Below are 19,235 nucleotides of genomic sequence, written 5' to 3'. Positions count from 1 at the left end.
AATAAACCCCACTTGTTCATGGTATATAATTATTTTTATGTTTTATTGGACTCAGTTTGTTGATATTTTGATGAGTTTTACATTTAAGTTCATAATATTGGCAAGTTTTTGTATTTGTATTTTCTTTTGTCTGACTTTGGTATCAAGATGATATTGGCCTCATGAAATGAGTTGGCTAGTGTTACTTGCTCTTTTAATTAAAATTCTTCTTTAAATGTTTGGCAGAATTCTCAAATGAATCCAGCTGAGCCCAGAGGTTTCTTTGTCAGGAGCTTTTACAAATTGAATTTTTCTGTTGAATAAAACTGGAAATTATAAAACACACTTCTATATAATCCACGAAGAAATAGCAAAGGAAATCAAAATTTCCCATTGCCTATTACTGATTTCTAGTTTCATTCCATTGTTAGATAATATACTGTACTATTTTAATTCCTTTACATTTATAGAAGTTTTTTTTATGGGTCCGGATATGGTCTGTTTCATGAGCACCTGAAAAAGATGTGTATTCTGCTTTTAAGTGAAGAGTTCTATGTACATAAATTAGATTCTTTTTGTATTTTTCCAATCTTCTATATCCTTGTTAATTTTCTCTTTTGTAGTCCTATCACTGGCTGAAGGCAGGGTGTGTAAGTTCTTAACTATTAATCCTGGATTTTTCTATTCTCCATTTAGTTCTTTCAGTTTTTTTTTTCATGTATTTTGTTTGAAGTTCTGTTGTTTGTTGTGCACAAATTTAGAATTGCTACATTTTCCTGGTGGATTGGTTCTTTATTATTATGTATTATCCTTGTTTGCTTGTAGTAATTTTGTTTGCTCTGAAATCTACTTTATCTCATATAATATAGTCATTCTTGCTTTCTTAAAAATAAATTAATTTTTGAATGGTGTATCTTTCTCAACCATTTTACTTTCAACTTAAGTTATTGAATCTGAAGGGAGTTTCTTGTAAAGAATGTTATTGTTGGGTCATGTATTTTTAGCCACTATGTAAGTCCGTTTTTTTATTAGTATATTTAGACCTTTTGCCTCTCTCTCTCTATATATATATATATATTTACATATTTTATATTATTATATATAATTATATATATTATAATATATATTATTACTAATATATATATATAAAATAGAGGCAAATGGCCTAAATATACTATGTATGTATATATATATATATACTATGTGTGTATGTGTATATATATATATATATATATAAATGGTGCCTCCTCTAAGGTAATATATATATTAATGGTGCCTAAGTCTGCCATTTTTAATTTTTTTAATTTAAACTTTTATTTAAATTCCAGTTAACAAACAATGTTACATTATTTCAGGTGTACAGTATAGTGATTCACTAATTCCATACATCACCTGGTGCTCATCATTGAAAGTGCGCACCACATGGATGGAGCTAGAGACTATAATGTAAATGAACTCAGTCAGTAGAGAAAGTCAGTCATTTTATTATCCATTTTGTCTGTTTTCTCTGATTCTCATTCTTCTGTTTTCCTTGTCTTGTTATGGGTTACTTGAACAGTTTTAGCTTGATTCATTTATAGTGTCTTTTTTTAAAAAGATTTTATTTATTTGAGAGAGAGAGAGAGCAAGCAAGTGAGCATAAGCAGGGGGAGCTGGAGGAGAGGGAAAGAGATGTGGGGCTTGATCCCAAGACCCTGGGATTATGACCTGAGCAGAAGGCAATCGCTTAACTGACTGAGCCACCCAGGCACTCCTATTTATAGTGTCTTTGAGTGCATCTCTTTATATAATTTTTGTAGTGGTTGCTCTGGGTATTACAATATTCATATGTGATTAACAGTCTACTGGTAACCTTTTATCACTTCAAGTGAAGTTAGGAAACCTCATTTACATTTACATCTCTTTACCTTCCCCGTAGTTAAACATCATTACCTAGTGTCAAATGGTGCTATAATTTTTGTTTCAATTACCAGAAAAGATTTATGCTACTCATGAGAACAAGGACAGTCTACTGTGTTACCTATATTTCTGCCCTTTCCATTTGTTCCTTTTTCCTTCCTAATGTTCCAGGGTTCCTTCTTATCATTTTCTTTGTGAAGGAAAGAAGAACTTCGTTTGGAAGAAAAGAAGAACTTCTTTTGGCCAGTCTTTTAGGGTAGTTCTGCTAGCAATAAATTCTTTTAGTTTTTCTTCATCTGAAAATATTTGTTTCCCTTTCATTCCTGAAGGATAGTTTCACCAGATATAGAATTCATGGATGACAGTTGTTTTCTTTCAGAACTTGAAAAATATTGTGATATTTTCTACCAGCTTCTGTGGTTTTAGAATAGAAACCATTGGTCTTCATATTGATGTTTCCCTATAGGTAATGTGTCATTTCTTTCTTTCTGCTTTCAAGATTTTGAGGTGGGGGTGGCTTTAGTTTTCAAAGTTTTAATTAGAATGTGTCCTGGCATGGATTTTTTTTTTCTTGAGTTTATCCTATGTAGAGTTCGCTCAGTTTCCTGGATGTGTCTTTTACCAAATTTTGGAAGTTTCAACCATTATTTCTTCACATATTCTTTCAGCCCCACATCCTTTCACCTGTCTTTCTAGGACTTAGGTGATACAAATTTTGGATCTTTTGTTACTTTTCCACAGGTACCTAAGGCCCTGTTCATGTTTTTCCAATCTACATTTTCTTTGTTGTTCAGATTGGGTAGTCTACTGTTCTGCCATCAGGTTCACTGCTTCTATCCCTTATCATCTCCCATCATTCTGTTGAGCCCTCCAGCAGTCTTATTTTTCCTCTCATTGTATTTTTCAGTCCTATAGTTTCCATTTGGTTCTTTTCTTATAATTTCTATGTTGAGGTTTTCTATTTTTTCATTTGTTTGAATAGGATTTGTAAAATGGTTTTTTGAAGCATTTTTTTGATGGCTGCTTTGAAATCTTGTTAAATAATTCCAACATCTGATTCAGCCCAGTTTTGGCCTTAGTTGGTTGTCTTTTCTCCTTCAAGTTGTTATTTTCTTGTTTCTTGGTAGGATGAGTGATTTTTTACTGTATCATACATAAATGCGTATCTATCATATTAGGAGATTCTGGGTCCTATTTAATTCTTTTATTTTAGCAGACAGCTACATTGCTTAGGTTTAGCATGAGGGTCTGGCCTACTTTTGTGGGATCCAGGGTAGTTTGATTTTCATAAACTTTGTGGTATAATTTTGGTTTGTTTGGTTTATCTGGTGCTGCTGGGCTCCCACTGGCCCCTGCTGGTGATGCCTGATGGGAAAGAAGGGGTTTCCCCAGGCCTACCACAGCATGTCTCTGAGTGAAGAATGGGCACAGTGAGTTCCTCTACCTGTCTCTGGGAAGAGGATGAGAGTATTAGGTCTGTGAGGCATAGAAGCTTCCTGGAACTGGGATTTTTTTTGTGACCTGAGTCCTATGTCTGGTTTTTTTCCCTCCCAGTGTCTTTGGAAGGGGTACAGAGTTTTGGGTCTGTAGGGACAAAGAGGCTTCCCAGACTAGGCTGCCTGCTATAGCTGGGTCCTTCTTGTATGTGCTGCCTGTCATCCTCAGGATATCTGTGTAGGCAAGGAGAGTTTCAGGTTTGGTGCAGAGAGTACCTCTCCTGGCTACTTATTTCTTATATCCAGGTGAGGATCCTGTAATATTGTGATTCGTAAGAAATACACATTTGGTCACCCAGATGGCTAAAATATATTTCTCCTATATGGTACCTGTCTCACAACTCCCCCAACACTTGGAATTTCCTGAGTGACAAGAGCAATCATTGGGAACATCTTTTGTCATAATACTGAGTTTCTTGTCTTCAACCCCTGAAGTTTCTTTGGGGCCATAAAGGTGAAATGGGTACCTTATTATTTATAACAAGGCCTTTTCCACCACAACTGGGTTTAAGTTAATGAGGTAACTTTTGGAAAGCACCTAAGGGTGGGAGCTGGTTGCCAGGGAAAACAACCATGATTAGAGGATTGGAACTTTTAGTTCCACTCCTTGATTTCCAGGGAGGCGAGAAGGGCTGGAGGGTTGAGTCAGTTATCTATGGACAATGATTTAATCAATCATACCTATGTAAAGAAACTTCCATAAAAACCCAAGAGGAGGGGTGCCTGGGTGGCTCCTTTGTTAAGCATCTGCCTTCAGCTCAGGTCATGATCCTAGGGTCCTTCGATCAGGTCTGTGTTGGGCTCCCCACTCAATGGAGAGTCTGCTTTTCCTTCTCCCTGTGTATCTCCCCCCATACCACCCTCTCAAATAAACAGATTAAAAAAAACTAAAAAGAAAAAAACAAAAGGAAAGGGTTCATAGAGCCTTTAGGTTGGTGCACACATAGAGATGTGGGGAGGATACCATGCTCAGTGAGGACATGGAAGCTCTGCACCCTTTCCCCATACCTTGCCCTACACATCTCTTCCATCTAGCTCTTCCTGGATTATATCCTTTTATAATAAAACATTAATCTAGTAAGTAAAATACTTCTCTGAGTTCTGCAAACTGGTCTAGCAAATTAATCAAACCCAAGGAGAGGGTCATTAGAACCTGTGGCCTATAGTCAGTTGGTCAGAAGCACAAGTGACAACCTGAACTTGAGATTGGCATCTGAAGTGAGGGAAGGGTCAGTCTTATGAGACCAAACTCTTAACTTGTGGGATATAATGCTGCCTCTGGGTAGACAGTATCAGAATTAAGTTGAATTTTTAGACACCCTCTTGGTGTTGGAGAATTGTTGATATAAAAACAACTTCCCTTCCCACAGGTTGGAATTGGGTACAGAACCCCTTTGGCTCTGAATCAATTCTGCATAGTGGTGATGTTTTCAGACATTCTCCTGTTTGATTCTGGGGAAGAATGAGTCTACCTGGGCTGATCTCTTACTAGTGTAGCAGATATGGAAACACTGGGTCTGGGTGGCCTTTCTCTGTTGGGTGTAGGTATGCAAAGCACCCTGGTGTACTGTTCTCTAGTTCTCATGGCACCAGACCATTCAGTTTCTCCTTACCACCCTTCAGAGTTCTCCTTTGGTTGCCTTTTATACCATTTCCACGTTTTATACTTCTGTTTGGCTGACAGAAGTAGGAAAAAACACCATTCTACTCATACCAGGAATCTTTCCATTCAGCTTGCTTAGAATTGAGATTAATTCACCAGCTTGCAAACATGAATTTTTTTTTTTTTTGAAAATCGAGACTACATTTGCCTCTCTACAGAATTCTGTCCCTCTCTCATTCTGTTTAGATAGCATTTTGAAAATCTTAGCCCAGGGTCTTTCCAGTATCCTGGAATGTGATTATTCTAGGACAACTGCTTCTTAATCTCTTCTTGTGTCTCTGTTTTCATTTTTTGTACTAATATTTGTTGTACACTTTCTTGGTCTTCCAATTGTCTTAGCAGAGGATACATGGAGATAAGGAGGAGTGTTTCCTTCTTTCTCTGCATCATTTAACATTAGATTTCTTTTTATTTCTGATGGCAATTTCATATGCTCAGAATGTATCTCTTTCTAAGGCTCAGGGTATTCTGAACTTTAGCTTTTTTAGTGTTTTGCCAACTTGAGATTTGTGTTTGAATCTTACCTCTATTTTTTTTCTAGATGTGCAATTTGAGATTGGTTATTTAACCTCTGAGCTTTCATTTCCTCATCTATAAAGTAATAACTACTACTGATAGGAACTACTTTATAGAATTGTTCTGAAGATTAAATGAGATAATACACATTAACTATAAAGCACAGTTCCTGACACAGATTAAATACTCAATAAATGTTATTGCTATTGTTACACATTTTTAAAATCCAAGATTATAAAAATCTTCTGACAGCTATCTCATTTGATACTTACTATTTGCTCTCCTTCTTTGCAGTTTTATAGTCAGAATTTCATGTTTGAGAGTCTTCAGTCAGCCTATGTAAATTATAGTTCTCAGGAAGGAGATTGCATATCCTTTAAATTGTGAAATTTCATCTAATTTAATTACAACTGGCATTCTTATGCCAGTGGTGCGATGGCCTTCTTACTGAGTAGTAAATGCAAATATTTCACAGCTCTGTCTCCATGCAATTGATGTGTAGGTGTTAAATTAGCCTTTCTGGTTAACCATCCATAAACATTTCAAAATACATACCTCATGTGAGTATCCAGCTTGCTTCTACATGCTACAAAAATTCTTGCTTGTTAGACATTTCACATTATCATATGTCCTACCTATATTTCTTATGATATTTTAAAGTAAGTTTATGGTTATAGTATATTTGCATACTTCTCTGGTAAAATACAGAGTTTATCAGGCACTTAATTTGAAATCTCCAAACAAAAATCATATCTAATTTTATATTTTATACAGTGTCTACCCTACTGTAATTCAGGTGTTTATCACTAACAATTGTCTCTAAAATGATGTAGCAGTTGTATAAATGTCAACAAATTAACATTATGAGTGTATTCCAGCTAACCTGTTTTTTCCCAAACGTTTTTTTCCTGAGTTAAAGTTGGTAATCTTTTTAATCTTGGTAAATTCTTTAGGTTTCACATTTGATAGCTATAATTCTGGAACCTCCCAAAACTATCTTAATTAGAGGCATGTTGGAATGTGTTTGAAATTTTTCTGTTGCAGTTCAGTTACTTCGGAGCAGTATTATGTAATCTTAAGGATGTGAGTTTTCTTCAGGGATTCAATCTTTCCTGCTTTCTTCCACCTATATTTTTAGCTCCCCTCTTCCTCCCCTGGCAAGAATGGGAACCCAAATTGCTGTTAGTGTTTTGGTGGTGTTTGGAACTATGGTCTTGATAACTCTAACCTTTGAACATTTTAGATTGTTTTTGGGGACCAACACTGGTATTGCGGCCAAATTCTAACTTGGGTATTAGATTCTGATATCAGAATTATAATGGAAATGGCACAAGATCTAGTATTTTCCTTCTTGATGTCATGAAATGGTGGTATGCAGTGGCTAGGTACCATCCTTTCTCAGTAATATTTCATTGGTAAATTAATTGCTGGATGTGATTTCCTTAAATGCTTGTAGAGTTTTCTTGAAGCCTTTTGGGGGAGGGGGTAAAGGATTGATTAGTTGTTGTTGGGTATGCTTTATGTTAAGTTACAGAATTGTAATTTGCCAGCAAAAATACAGACTGAGTCCTTGGGCCTGAAATGAGGATGAGCCCTCTCTGTGCTTTCATGGCCTACTTCTCTTTCCTCATCTCTTCCTTTAGCCCAATCCATGACTTTGCTTTTCTTAGAGAAACATAACCTGGCTTCTTCTTTGTGCAAGATCCTCTTTCTTAGACTGTTTCCATATTGTACCATGTTTCTGGAAAAATGCCCTCTCCTTTGTCTGCCAAACCCTTTCTCTGCTGTCAGCCTGTGAGAGCTAGAAATCACATCTTCTTCATTAAACTCTGTTGACCTGAGTGTCACAGAAGTGACAGTGCCCTGAGGCATAGATCATGTAAACACTTCTTCTTGTCAGTTTATGTAGGTGTTCAGTGTTTTTATACTGCTGTCTTGGTATTTTTGTGGGATGGTTATCTGTGTTGTCTAGCATCTTAGATTTTTTTTAAAGATTTTATATATTATTTTGACAGACAGATCAGAAGCAGGCAGAGAGGCAGGCAGAGAGAGAGGGAGGAAGCAGGCTTCCTGCTGAGCAGAGAGCCCGATGCAGGTCAATCCCTGGACCCTGAGATCATGACCTGAGCCAAAGGCAGAGGCTTAACCCACTGAGCCACCCAGGCGCCCCTAGCATCTTAGATTTTTAAATCCAAGCAAAACTCCTGTCAGACATACTGGGTATTCAGTCTCACAAGTAAGTAGGCATTTAATAGATAGCTGTTTGATGGCAATGTCATTAAGAGCAAATCTTGACAAATAGCCTCTGCAAAATTAGAACTCTTGTTGTTGCTTGTTGAACTTTCTAATAGATAACTGAGCTTACATGGTTAGGAAATACAACAAATCATTTCAATTCTTGGCCACATAGTATTTGCTACAGTGTTGTAGATTTTTTTATCTTTATAAACTAGTCAGGTGACTCAAAGACTTGACCTCATTGCTTAGTAATCCTACTACATTGCTTAAGCATGATAATACTGCCTTTGAATTTATAAGCCATTGACTGGAGATGTCTTAAATTTCTGTTGTTGAATTCTCCACGAATCGGACTGAACATGTGGTAGATATCCACCTCTGGGAATGTGATTACCCATAAACAATCTAAATAATAACTTTTAGGGCAAAGACAGAGCCCTCCACAATCAGAACTCTGTCTGCATTTCCTCCTTTTTGTTCTGCCACACTCTATCACTCATCTAGTTCCAATAGTACCAAAGTAACTGTAATTTCTCATGCTTACTGCCACACCTTTACTCATATAATGTTATCTCCTCTTGCAGTGGCTTTCTTCTCTTGCTCCCACTCCTTATTCACCTGGTATATTATTTGTTTTAAATTTTTTATTTATTTTTAAAATTTCTTTTCAGTGTTCCAGAATTCATTGTTTATGCACCACACCCAATGCTCCATGCAATATGTGCCCTCCATAATACCCACCACCAGGCTCACTCAATCTCTTTCCCCTCCCCTTCAAAACCCTCAGTTAGTTCCACCTGGTATATTCTTGACCTACTTCAGATATCTTCTATTCAGTGATAACTTTTGATTCCTGAACCAAAAGAAGATAATTACTTTCATTTCTCCTTTATAGTATCTTCTAACACCTCTAGTTTTAAACACGTCAGCATTGTATTTTCACTATTTATTTGTAGTCTCATCCCCCACTGATTTTACTGTGAGTTTCTTAAAGACAGGACTTTTTGTTTTCCCGGAGTCTTGCACAGGTATTGACACCTACCATGTGCTTAATACATGTTGGAATGAATGAATGGATGAACCAGGGACAGGCATATCAGTGGAATTAGAAACCACAGGTATGCGGACTTACACTTCTGGCTTTGACATACTAAACTGTGTCAGACCAAATATCCCTCAGAAAGAACTAGAAAAGTTGGATAAAATTATAAAATACTTGTTTGAAAGCATCAGAAAGCTACAAGCAACTAGAGGTCTAAATCCCAGAGAGGAGAGATAGATTGAAGTGAGCACAACATTCTGAGTGATACTTCCTTTCAAGGCATTTGCCAATATAAGTAGTGTAGGTAGAGGGACTGAGAAGGCAATCTGAAAGTAGTAATTAAGAGACAGAAAGCCTGAGCAGAGGTTTTAGCATTTCACAGAGCTATAGAGACAAAAATTGGAGTTTCAGAGCTATTGTGATAATCAGGACTTGAGGGTCTAAGATGCCAGAGAGAGAAATTACAATAAATTAATTTAATATTTTACACTACCTTCCCCTTGTGTCATTTGCTGATTTCTAAGTGTTACAGGGCAAAGAAGTTGAGAAATTAAGCAGAAAGTGGCAGATACAAATCTGAGTAGCTAAGCAGAACTTTCAGCAAGTTTCACAACACTGGAGAGTTAAAAATTGAAGTTTAGAGCCTGCCAAAAAGGAGGGACACTGGTAATTACCTCAGGTTTTCATTTGGGATCTCCAAAGGGCTAAACTCCAGGAGAAAGGATAAACTATAAAAATGCCATTCCTCACAAAGAGTAAAACACAGCTTTGAATCAGCTCAATCTCAGGTAGGATTAAGGTGATCTGTCCTTCAGCACCTGGCAGGAACAAAAGTAAATCTTCTCTGAACTAAAATAATATCATCCAGAGCTCCTCCAACTTGTAATATGCAATGTCTGGCATTTAATAAAAAATTACTAGGTTTACCAGTATGAGTTTACTAGGACTGCCATAACAAAGTACTACAGACTGGGTGACTTAAAAAACAGAAGTTTATTGTCTCCTAGTTTTTGGATGCTAGAAGTCAGAAACCAAGGTATTGGCAAGGTTGACTCCTTCTGGGGACCATCAGTGAAGGATCTATTCCAGGTGTCTCTCATGGTTTGTAGGTGGTTCATCTTTTTCCTGTGTCTCTTCATATTGTCTCCCTTCTATGTATATCTCTTTGTCCAAATTTATTCCTTTTTTTTAAGATTTTTTTTTTATTTATTTAGTTGACAGACAGAGATCACAAGTAGGCAGAGAGGCAGGCAGAGAGAGAGGGGGGAAGCAGGCTCCCTGCTGAGCAGAGAGCCTGATGCGGGGCTCGATCCCAGAACCCTGAGACCATGACCCAAGCCGAAGGCAGAGGCTTAACCCACTGAGCCGCCCAGGCGCCCCCAAATTTATTCGTTTTTATAAGAATACCAGTCATATTGGATTGGGGCCCACCCTAGTGACCTCATTTTAATGTAATTACTTCTGTAAAGATTCTTTCTCCAAATAAGGTCATATTCTGAGGTTTTCTAGGTCAGTAGAAAATATTCAGACTGAAGAATCAAGAAAAAAGAAATTACAAAAAAACCACATCAACAGTTCTTTGGCTTCACTTTGGTGTACTTGTTTGAAAACTTGAAAGCATCAACTCAGCATGAATAGTGAATAGTAGATTTACAGTCAGACAGATGTGGTTTAGAATCCTACCTCTACCTCTAACTCTTTAACTATGTGATGTTGGATTAGTGATCCTCTGAACCACAGTTTCTTCATCTGTAAAAGGAGGACAGTAAAGCCTACCTGACAGGATTGTTGTGAGAATTAAATAAGGCAATACATGTGAAAGTGCTTTGTAAAGTGCAGGGCCCCACATGTGACAATTGTTCTTTAGTATGCATAATATATAAAACCTTGGAAAATTTCTCCTATTCTGAGCAGAAGTCTACAGATAACTTGTTTTCTAGAGTCAATATGTGCCTTAACAACACTTCAGAATAAAAACTTAATCCATCTGTTGTTGTGCATACTTGGTGAAAAAAAGGAGTGTTTGCTGTGCTAAGCATTATTCTGTCAAGTCTCATTTTATCATCTTTGTCAAAAGTTAAATCTGCTTCTTTAAGGTTGCTGAGATTTTCTATTTTTCTATTCCTAAAACATTTTATAGAAGTATATCTTGTTGGGTATGTTAAAGAATGTTTATTTGTATTTCATCTGTCAACTTGTATTTTTGTTTTATTGCTGTTTCTAATCTCTTCAATTCTACAGTCAACTCATTCAATAAACATTTGTTGATACACTATGTGCCAGACAATGTGCTAAGTGCTTGTGACAAAAGGTGAATAATATATCTAGTGGGGAAGTTAGATACATAAATACTTATGATATAGTGAGATGAGTGCCATAGGGGAGGCATGTAAGCACAGAAAAAAGAGGTCACCTCTACATGTGGTGCCACTGAGAAGTTGACATTTGAGTTATGTCTCTAATGATTAGTAAAAATACCTTGTTGAGGAAGGGCAGATGTGCATTTCAGGTAGAGGAAACAAGATGTACAGGGACAAAAGGGAATTGAAGGATTTGATGTATTCAGGGACCAAATGTAATTTGGCATGGCCAGGGTGTAGGGTATGAGACAAGAAGAGACCGAGTGATAAATTCTGTCGGGAAATTTTGCAGGGCCTTAAAGAGAAAAAGAGGGATAATAATGAAGGGTTTTAAGCAGGGGGGTTGAATAAATTTACATATCAGCAGTGATATGGATGATGGACTGGAGAGAGGTGAGGGGAAAGGTCAAGAGCTCAGTTAGGACGCTGGTGCAAAAGCCCAAGTGAGAAATGATGAAAGCCTAAACTAGGGCAGTGGGCCAGTGGAGATGGAGAGAAGAGCCCAGGTTTAAGAGGTGTAATAGAGCCATACCTCTTGGTGTAGAGGTTTCTCCTCACAATGGAGTGGATAGTTTGTCCCTATTATTCTCTTTCTATTAAACAATAAAGTACCCCTTTGGATGAAGATTTATTGAAGGAATCAGAGCAAATAGAGAGCACAGTTGAACATCTACCAAGTAAAAATCAGTCTGGCTGGGTGGAAATTGATGTGAAGGTACTAGGGTTTGGTAAAGTGAATGACTGGATCTGGGTAAGTTTGGTCAGGGTATCTCCTTGGATGAATATTTCCTGGCCTCTTTTCTGTCATTAAATCTTCATCACATCTTTTCTCTTTACTCTCAGTTCCTCATTTCTCCTTTTACTGAGAAAGGACAAAACAATCAGTTGGGAACCTCCAAAAGTTCCTACTCTCACACCTACTCACCTACCTGCATCTGTGCCTATTTTTTCTATCTTCTCTTATTACTATAAACTGTACATGCTTTTATCCAAAGTCAACCCATACACTTATGCACTAGATTCCATCATCTGTTGCCTGTTTATAGGGTATAAATGCTGGAGGAATGTCCTTTTGTTTTATTTGACAGTGAGAGAGGGAACACAAGGGAGTGAGAGAGGGAGAAGCAGGCTTCCCACTGAGCAGGGAGCCCGATGCAGGGCTTGATCCCAGGACCCTGGGATCATGACCTGAGCTGAAGGCAGATGCCCAATGACTGAGCCACCTAAGTGCACCATAACTGATCTTTCTGCTTCCATCCTTCTACCCTATTTTATTCTAATCTCTAAACAACAACCATATGGTCCTTTTAAAACGTATCAAATCATGTTGCTCTTCTGCTCCAGTTGGCTCCTTATCAAAACAGTCCTCAATATGGCTTACATAAAGCTATCTTTTTTACCACACCACCCCTTTCTCTTGGTACCAAACATGCCAAGTATGTCTTTGGGGTCTCTCTACTTTCTGATCCCTCTATATGGAATATCTTTCTCCATCTCCACAGATAGGCACCATATGGTTTTATTCCTCACATCTTTTGGGTCTTTTCTCGAATCACAAATATCCTTCCAGACCACCTTTTATAGCACACAAAAATCTTCTGCACAATCCTTGTTTAATGTCCTTGCTTGCTTTATTTTTCTTCATATCATTTATCCATTAGTTCATATTTTTTTCATTTATTTGTTTATTGCATGTTTTCCCCCTAAAATGACATAGTTCTGTGAGAGAGGGGATTTTGTTGTTTGCTACAGTATCCACAGTACCTAGAGGTATTAGGTGCTTGATAAATATTTCTCAATGAGAAAGTGAATTAATTAGTGAATCAATCCTGAAGGAGAAGCATCTTGAACATTTTCAAACCTTGAAGGGATATGACTTGGTGGAAAAGAGGATGAAGGGCTTTCCAGACAGAAGCAGTGTCATTTACCAAGACAAGACTGTTAGAATGAGCTCTTGAGGTTTGGGGGATAGCAAGCTTATTGTCTTACTGCTGTGAAATGGCTGTAAAGATGTGAATTGAAATAGTTGGCATTATCTTCTTGCTTCTTAAATTGTATCCAGTCTTCAAACCTTTAAACCATCCATATGTCTCTGGGGCCTCATTTAACACTACAAGTTTTACTTTCATGACTATACTGTTAGTTATTTGGAGGCAAGAACTTTAGTTAAGTCTTGTGTACTTGATAGATACTCAAAATGTATGTGTGTGTGTGTGTGTGTGTGTGGTGCTGGAAAGAGAAGTTGCCCAGTGTTGTGAGTACTTTAGTAAAAGGGTCTGTGTTTTGTGACTTTTGATCAGTGGACCATAATGAAAAATATTTATGACACTTAACCTACCTACTTTATTGCTTTATATAAGGTAGTGCTACTGAACATGTATTAATTCCCAGATATAAATTTTCTGCCTTTATTCTGGGAAGATAGTCATATATGTCAAACTTCTTCAAATTTTTCATTTTAATTGTTTGAGTTTACTACACTTTAGTTCTTCTTTAAATATTTAGTAGAATTCTCTAATAAAACCATGCCAACCTGCTGTTTTCTTTGTTGGAAGGTTTATAACTATAAATTAATTTAGTAGATCTAGAACTGCTCAAGTTACCTATTTCTTCCTCAATGGCTTTTGTTATTTTGAATCTTTCACAGAATTGGTCTATTCCAACTCCATGTCAGATTTCTGGGTAGAGAGTTTTTCATAGTATCCCCTTTCTGTCTTTTTAATGTCTGCAGGGTTGTCGTGTTAGCCCCATTTTCATTTGTCATATTGGCAATTTCTTTCTTCCTTCTTTTTTTTTCTTGGCTTGTATAATCAGAGGTTTATCGATTATATTAATCCTTTCAAAGATTCAACTTTTCTCAATTAAAAAAATCATTAGGGCAACTGGGTGGCACAGGCCATTAAGCATCTGACTCCATTTCAGCTCAGGTCATGATCTCAGGGTCATGAGATCGAGCCCTGTTCCATGCTCAGTGCAGAGTTCTGCATGAGATTCTCTCTTCATTTCCCTCTGCCCCTCCCACTTGTTCTCTCTCTCTCTCTCTCAAATAAATAAATCTTTTTTAAAAAATCACTGATTTCTTGGGGCACCTGGGTTAAAGCCTCTGCCTTGGGCTCGGGTCAAGATCCCAGGGTACTGGGATTGAGTCCCACATCAGGCTCTCTGCTCAGCAGGGAGCCTGCCTCCCTTCCTCTCTCTCTGCCTGCTTGTGATCTCTCTCTCTGTGTCAAATAAATAAATAAATAAAATCTTTTTAAAAATAAATAAATAAATTTTTAAAAATCACTGATTTCTCAGTGGAGCAGAATTGAGAGCCCAGAAGTAAACCCATGCTTATACGGTCTATTACCAAAGAGCAAAGGAGTCAAGAATATCCAATGGGAAAAAAGACAGTCTCTCCAATACATGGTGTTGGGAAAACTGGACAGCTACATGCAAAAAAAATGAAACTCAAAATGGATTAAGGACCTAAATGTGAAACCTGAAATCGTAAAATTCCTAGAAGAAAACAGAGGCAATAACTTCTTTATATCAGCCCTAGCAACATTTTTCTGGACAATTTATTCTCATGCGGGGGAAACCAAAGCAAAAAGAAACCATTGGGACTACACCAAAATAAGGTTTTGTGCGGCAAAGGAAACCATCAACAAAATGAAGAGGAAACCTACTGATGGAAAAAGGTATCTGTAAATGATATATCTGATAAGGCATTAATATCCCAAGTATATAAAGAATTCTATAACTCAACACGCCCCCCCCAAAAAAATAACCCCAAATAATCTGATTTAAAAATGGGCAAAGGACCTGAATAGACATTTTTCTAAAGAAGCCATGGAGATGGCAAACAGACACAAGAAAAGATGTGCAATATCACTAATCATCAGGGAAATACAAATCAAAATCACAAAATATCACCTCACAACTGTCAAAATGGCCAGTATCAAAAAGACAAGAAATAACAAGTTTTGGTAAGGATATGGAGAAAAAGGAACCCTTATGTACCGATGGTATAAATGTAAATTGGTGCAGCCACTGTGAAAAACAGTGTGGAGTTTCTTCAAAAAATTAAAAATAAAATTACCATATAATCCAGTAGTTCCATTACTAAGTATTTGCCCAAAGAAAATGAAAATACTAATTCAAAAAGATATGTGCACCCCCATATTTATTGCAACATTATTTATAAGAGGATATGAAAGCAATTCAAGTGTCCTTGGATAGATGAATGGATAAAGATGTAAGGGAAATAAGACCAGAGATCTGGACAGTTTTTCTGCCCAAGATGTCTCAAATTCATTCTTAAGGAACTGAGAACTTCATCTCCAAAAATGTCAAAAAGACCGTCTTATGCCCCACCTCCCAACCCAGCTCCTGCAATACAAATGCTAAGCACACCAGGGTTTGTGGGATACAATCCATATAGTCGTCTCGCCTACAACCATATGTTCGGAGGTAACCCAGGCACCCATGGCCAGGTCATGGCATCCTCTGTTATTATGATTTCAAAACCCCCAAAGCCACCAAATAAACCACTGTTGCCCTACATGAGGTATAGCAGAAAGGTCTGGGATTGAGTAAGAGCTTCCCATCTTGATCTAAACTTCTGGGAGATTGGCAAGATTATTGGTAGCGTGTGGCCAGATCTCACTCATGAAGAAAAATAAGAACATTTAAATAAGTATGAAACAGAAAAGATAGAGTTCAATTAATCTTTGAAGGCCTATCATAATTCGCCCACATACCTTGCTTACATAAATGCAAAAAGTTATGCAGAAGCTGCTCTAGAGGAAGGAAGTCTACAGAGACAGACTTGCATGGAGAAAGGAGAATCTTACATGAATATTCAGCCTGCTGAAGATCCAGTTGATTACAATGATACCTTTTCAGTGAAGTGTATAAGCCACCACCCATTTCCAGAGAAACCATCACCTTATCATTGAAATCCTTAGTGAGAGTGTGGTGCCAGATGTTTATTTGCTTGTCACAAAAGCTAGAATGTAGGTCCTCAAAGGATGGATCCAGTCCTCAATGGTTCATCAATAAAAACTATAGCAGAACTTCTTCAAATAGAGGAACACAGCAGTAAAAGAAGGGGAAATTCATGAAAAGCACAGAGTAATAACAATGTACTTAAAAGGTGGTGTGGTTTGAAAGTAGAAGTGTATATGGAAAAAAATTGCCTCTGAAATTGCATGGGTAGAGGACCAAGCCCACAGAAGACAGGAGAAAAGGGAGAAATAGGCTGTAGAGCAAGCTGAGTGTAGTCAGAGAAGCATGGTTCTTGAGGAAAAGCAAGATGCTAGTAAGGCCAAGGAGAAGAAAGATAATGAGAGCATCCCACTGGCATGCACAGAGGAGACACACTTTGAAGAAGCGACAGAAAGCAGACAGAATGATGAAGAAGGCACATCTACTCCTGAGGACAAGTACAGCAGGTAGGAGGAAAGGACCAGTGATAGTAGCCCTGGTTCAGAGAGCAACAGTGCAACAATGGAGGAACCACCAACAGACCCCACAATGGAAGACAAAGAGAAAGAATAAATGCTGCCTCATTTAATGTGCTCTCAATAATTTTTAAATAAAAAAATTCCATACAGATTTTAGGATTGTTTGTTCTAGCTCTGTGAAAAATGCTGTTTGTATTTTGATAGGAATTGCACTAAATGTGTAGATTGCTTTTGGAAATATAGACATTTTAACAAAATTTGTTCTAGTCAATAAACACAGAATTTTTTTTATTTCTTTGTGTCAACTTCAGTTTCTTTCATCAGTGTTCTATAATTTCCAGAGTATAGGTCTTTAACCTCTTTAGTTTAGTTCTAGGTACTTATGGTTTTTGGTGCAATTGTAAATGACATTGATTCCTTGATTTCTCTTTTTGCTGCTTCATTATTGGTGGGTTAAAATGCAACAGATTTCTGTATGTTGATTTTCTATGCTGCTGCTTTACTGGATTTGTTTATCAGTTCTAGCAGTTTTTTACACACACACACACACACACACACACACGCAGGAATATTATTCAGCCATAATAAGAAAGAGGTCTTGCCATTTGCAATGACAGGGATGGAGCTAAAGAATATTATGCTAAGCAGAATAAGTCAGAGAATGACAAATACCCTATGATTTCACTCAATGTGGAATTTAAGAATAAAACAAATGAACATAGGGAGAACAAAAGAGAGGAAAACCAAGAGACAGACTATTAGTTATAGAGAAAAAAAGTGGTGGTTGCAAGAGGGGAGGTGAGTGGGGGGATGGATTAAATAGGTGATGGGGATTAAGTACTGCACTTGTGATGAGCACTCAGTGTTGTATGTAAGTATTGAAACAGTAGTGTATTGTATACCTGAAACTAATATTATACTGTATGTTAAATAAATGGAATTTAAATAAAAACTTTTAAAAAACAAGTGTTTTTTGAGTTTTAATGGTGTTATGTGGTTGGTTTATTAATACTTTTCTTGTACATATCATACCACCAAAGGCTTTTGGAACATTTAGCATCATAAGCCAAATGACATAGTCACCTTTTTAAGCCATTGTGAAGATGGTTCTTTTCTATGGGTCTTATTTCCATTCCTCAACTACTGAAAGTCTTAGAATTTAAGTTAATTGAGAAAATGCCCATGTCTTTTAGTTAGTTATCCTTTGATGCTGCACAATCTACTCTTACAAATGCCTTCCTATGACTCACTGGGGTGCTTTCCAAAGCCATAGCCACCACCTGGTACCCCAACCTCCCAGAAAACCTCCCAGTTCCTATCAACAGCTTACTGAAGGTTCCTTTTCCTGTGTACTTACACAAAGAATGCTTCTTGAAAACATAATCATATATAGGTAGGTATTTATTCACTTACCCTTTTTTTAAGTTTTAATCAATGTCAAATGCCAAGAGTTGTGTTAAGGAGTTAAGAATAGTTACTAGCTTATGAAGTGGTCATTCAAGTGAACATTGGACATATACATTATGTATACTACTTTTGTTATAATTAATATTTAGCATGTTAAGTTCATCCTTATTGCACAGAAAATTACTTTTAACCCACTGAGCCACCCAGGCGCCCCCAGAAAATTACTTTTTTACCACATTTTTTAAAGACTGAATAGGTCACAAAGCTTAAGAAATTGAATATTCTTGTAGTGAACTGTTTAACTTCAAAACATTTAGCCCATTCCAGAAGGAAAACAGCTGGTAATTAAGTTTTCCACTTGAAATTATTCTATAGTAATCAAAGCATTCAAACCTCAAGGCTCAGGATACCATAGGTCAGAGCCTACTTCTTAAAAAAAAAAAGATTGTATTTATTTATTTTAGAGAGGTAGAGAGAGAACAAGCAGGGGGAATTGCAGGCAGAGGGAGAGGAAGAAGCAGGCCCCCTGGCGGACCAGGAAGCAGGATGCAGGCCTCAATGCCAGGATCCTGGGATCATGACCTAAGCCAAAGGCAGACTCTTAACTGACTGAGCCACCCAGGCATCCCACAGAGCCCACTTTTTGATAAACTCTTAATAAAGACTAGAAGAAGGATAGTTTGTGACATGTATGCTTCCCCAAAACTAGATTTTTCCCACTAGAATAGTGGTATATCTGAACATATATGTTTCTTTTTTTAAAAAAAGATTAATTTCTTTTTATTTTAGAGAGAAAGAGAGTGTGTGAGTGGGGAGAGGGGCAGAAGGAGAGAATCTAAAGCAGACTTCCCACCAACCACTGAGCCTGACATGGGGCTCAATCCCACGACCCATGAAATCATAACCTGATTCAGAAAGGATGAATACCCAACTTTTGTAGCAACATGGACGGGACTGGAAGAGATTATGCTGAGTGAAATAAGTCAAGCAAAGAGAGTCAATTATCATATGATTTCACTTATTTGTGGAGCATAACCAATAGCATGGAGGACAAGGGGCGTTAGAGAGGAGTAGGGAATTTGGGTAAATTGGAAGGGGAGGTGAACCATGAGAGACTATGGACTCTGAAAAACAATCTGAGGGGTTTGAAGTGGTGGGGGGGTGGGAGGTAGGGGTACCAGGTGGTGG

The 19,235-nt window shown here is 37.4% G+C and overlaps 1 protein-coding gene and 1 pseudogene across 1 annotated transcript in view; both read left to right on the top strand.

Moving 5' to 3' along the window:
* The window catches only part of EDA (ectodysplasin A), a 491,171-nt gene that overhangs the window by 103,231 nt on the left and 368,705 nt on the right, over positions 1 to 19,235 (top strand). The window lies entirely within an intron of this gene.
* On the top strand, positions 15,522 to 16,734 carry LOC122896468 (annotated as a pseudogene).

The sequence above is a fragment of the Neovison vison genome, chromosome X (assembly GCF_020171115.1).
Source record: "Neovison vison isolate M4711 chromosome X, ASM_NN_V1, whole genome shotgun sequence".
In the NCBI taxonomy this organism is placed as follows: Eukaryota; Metazoa; Chordata; class Mammalia; order Carnivora; family Mustelidae; genus Neogale; species Neogale vison.
This window is presented reverse-complemented; position numbering and strand designations above follow the sequence as displayed.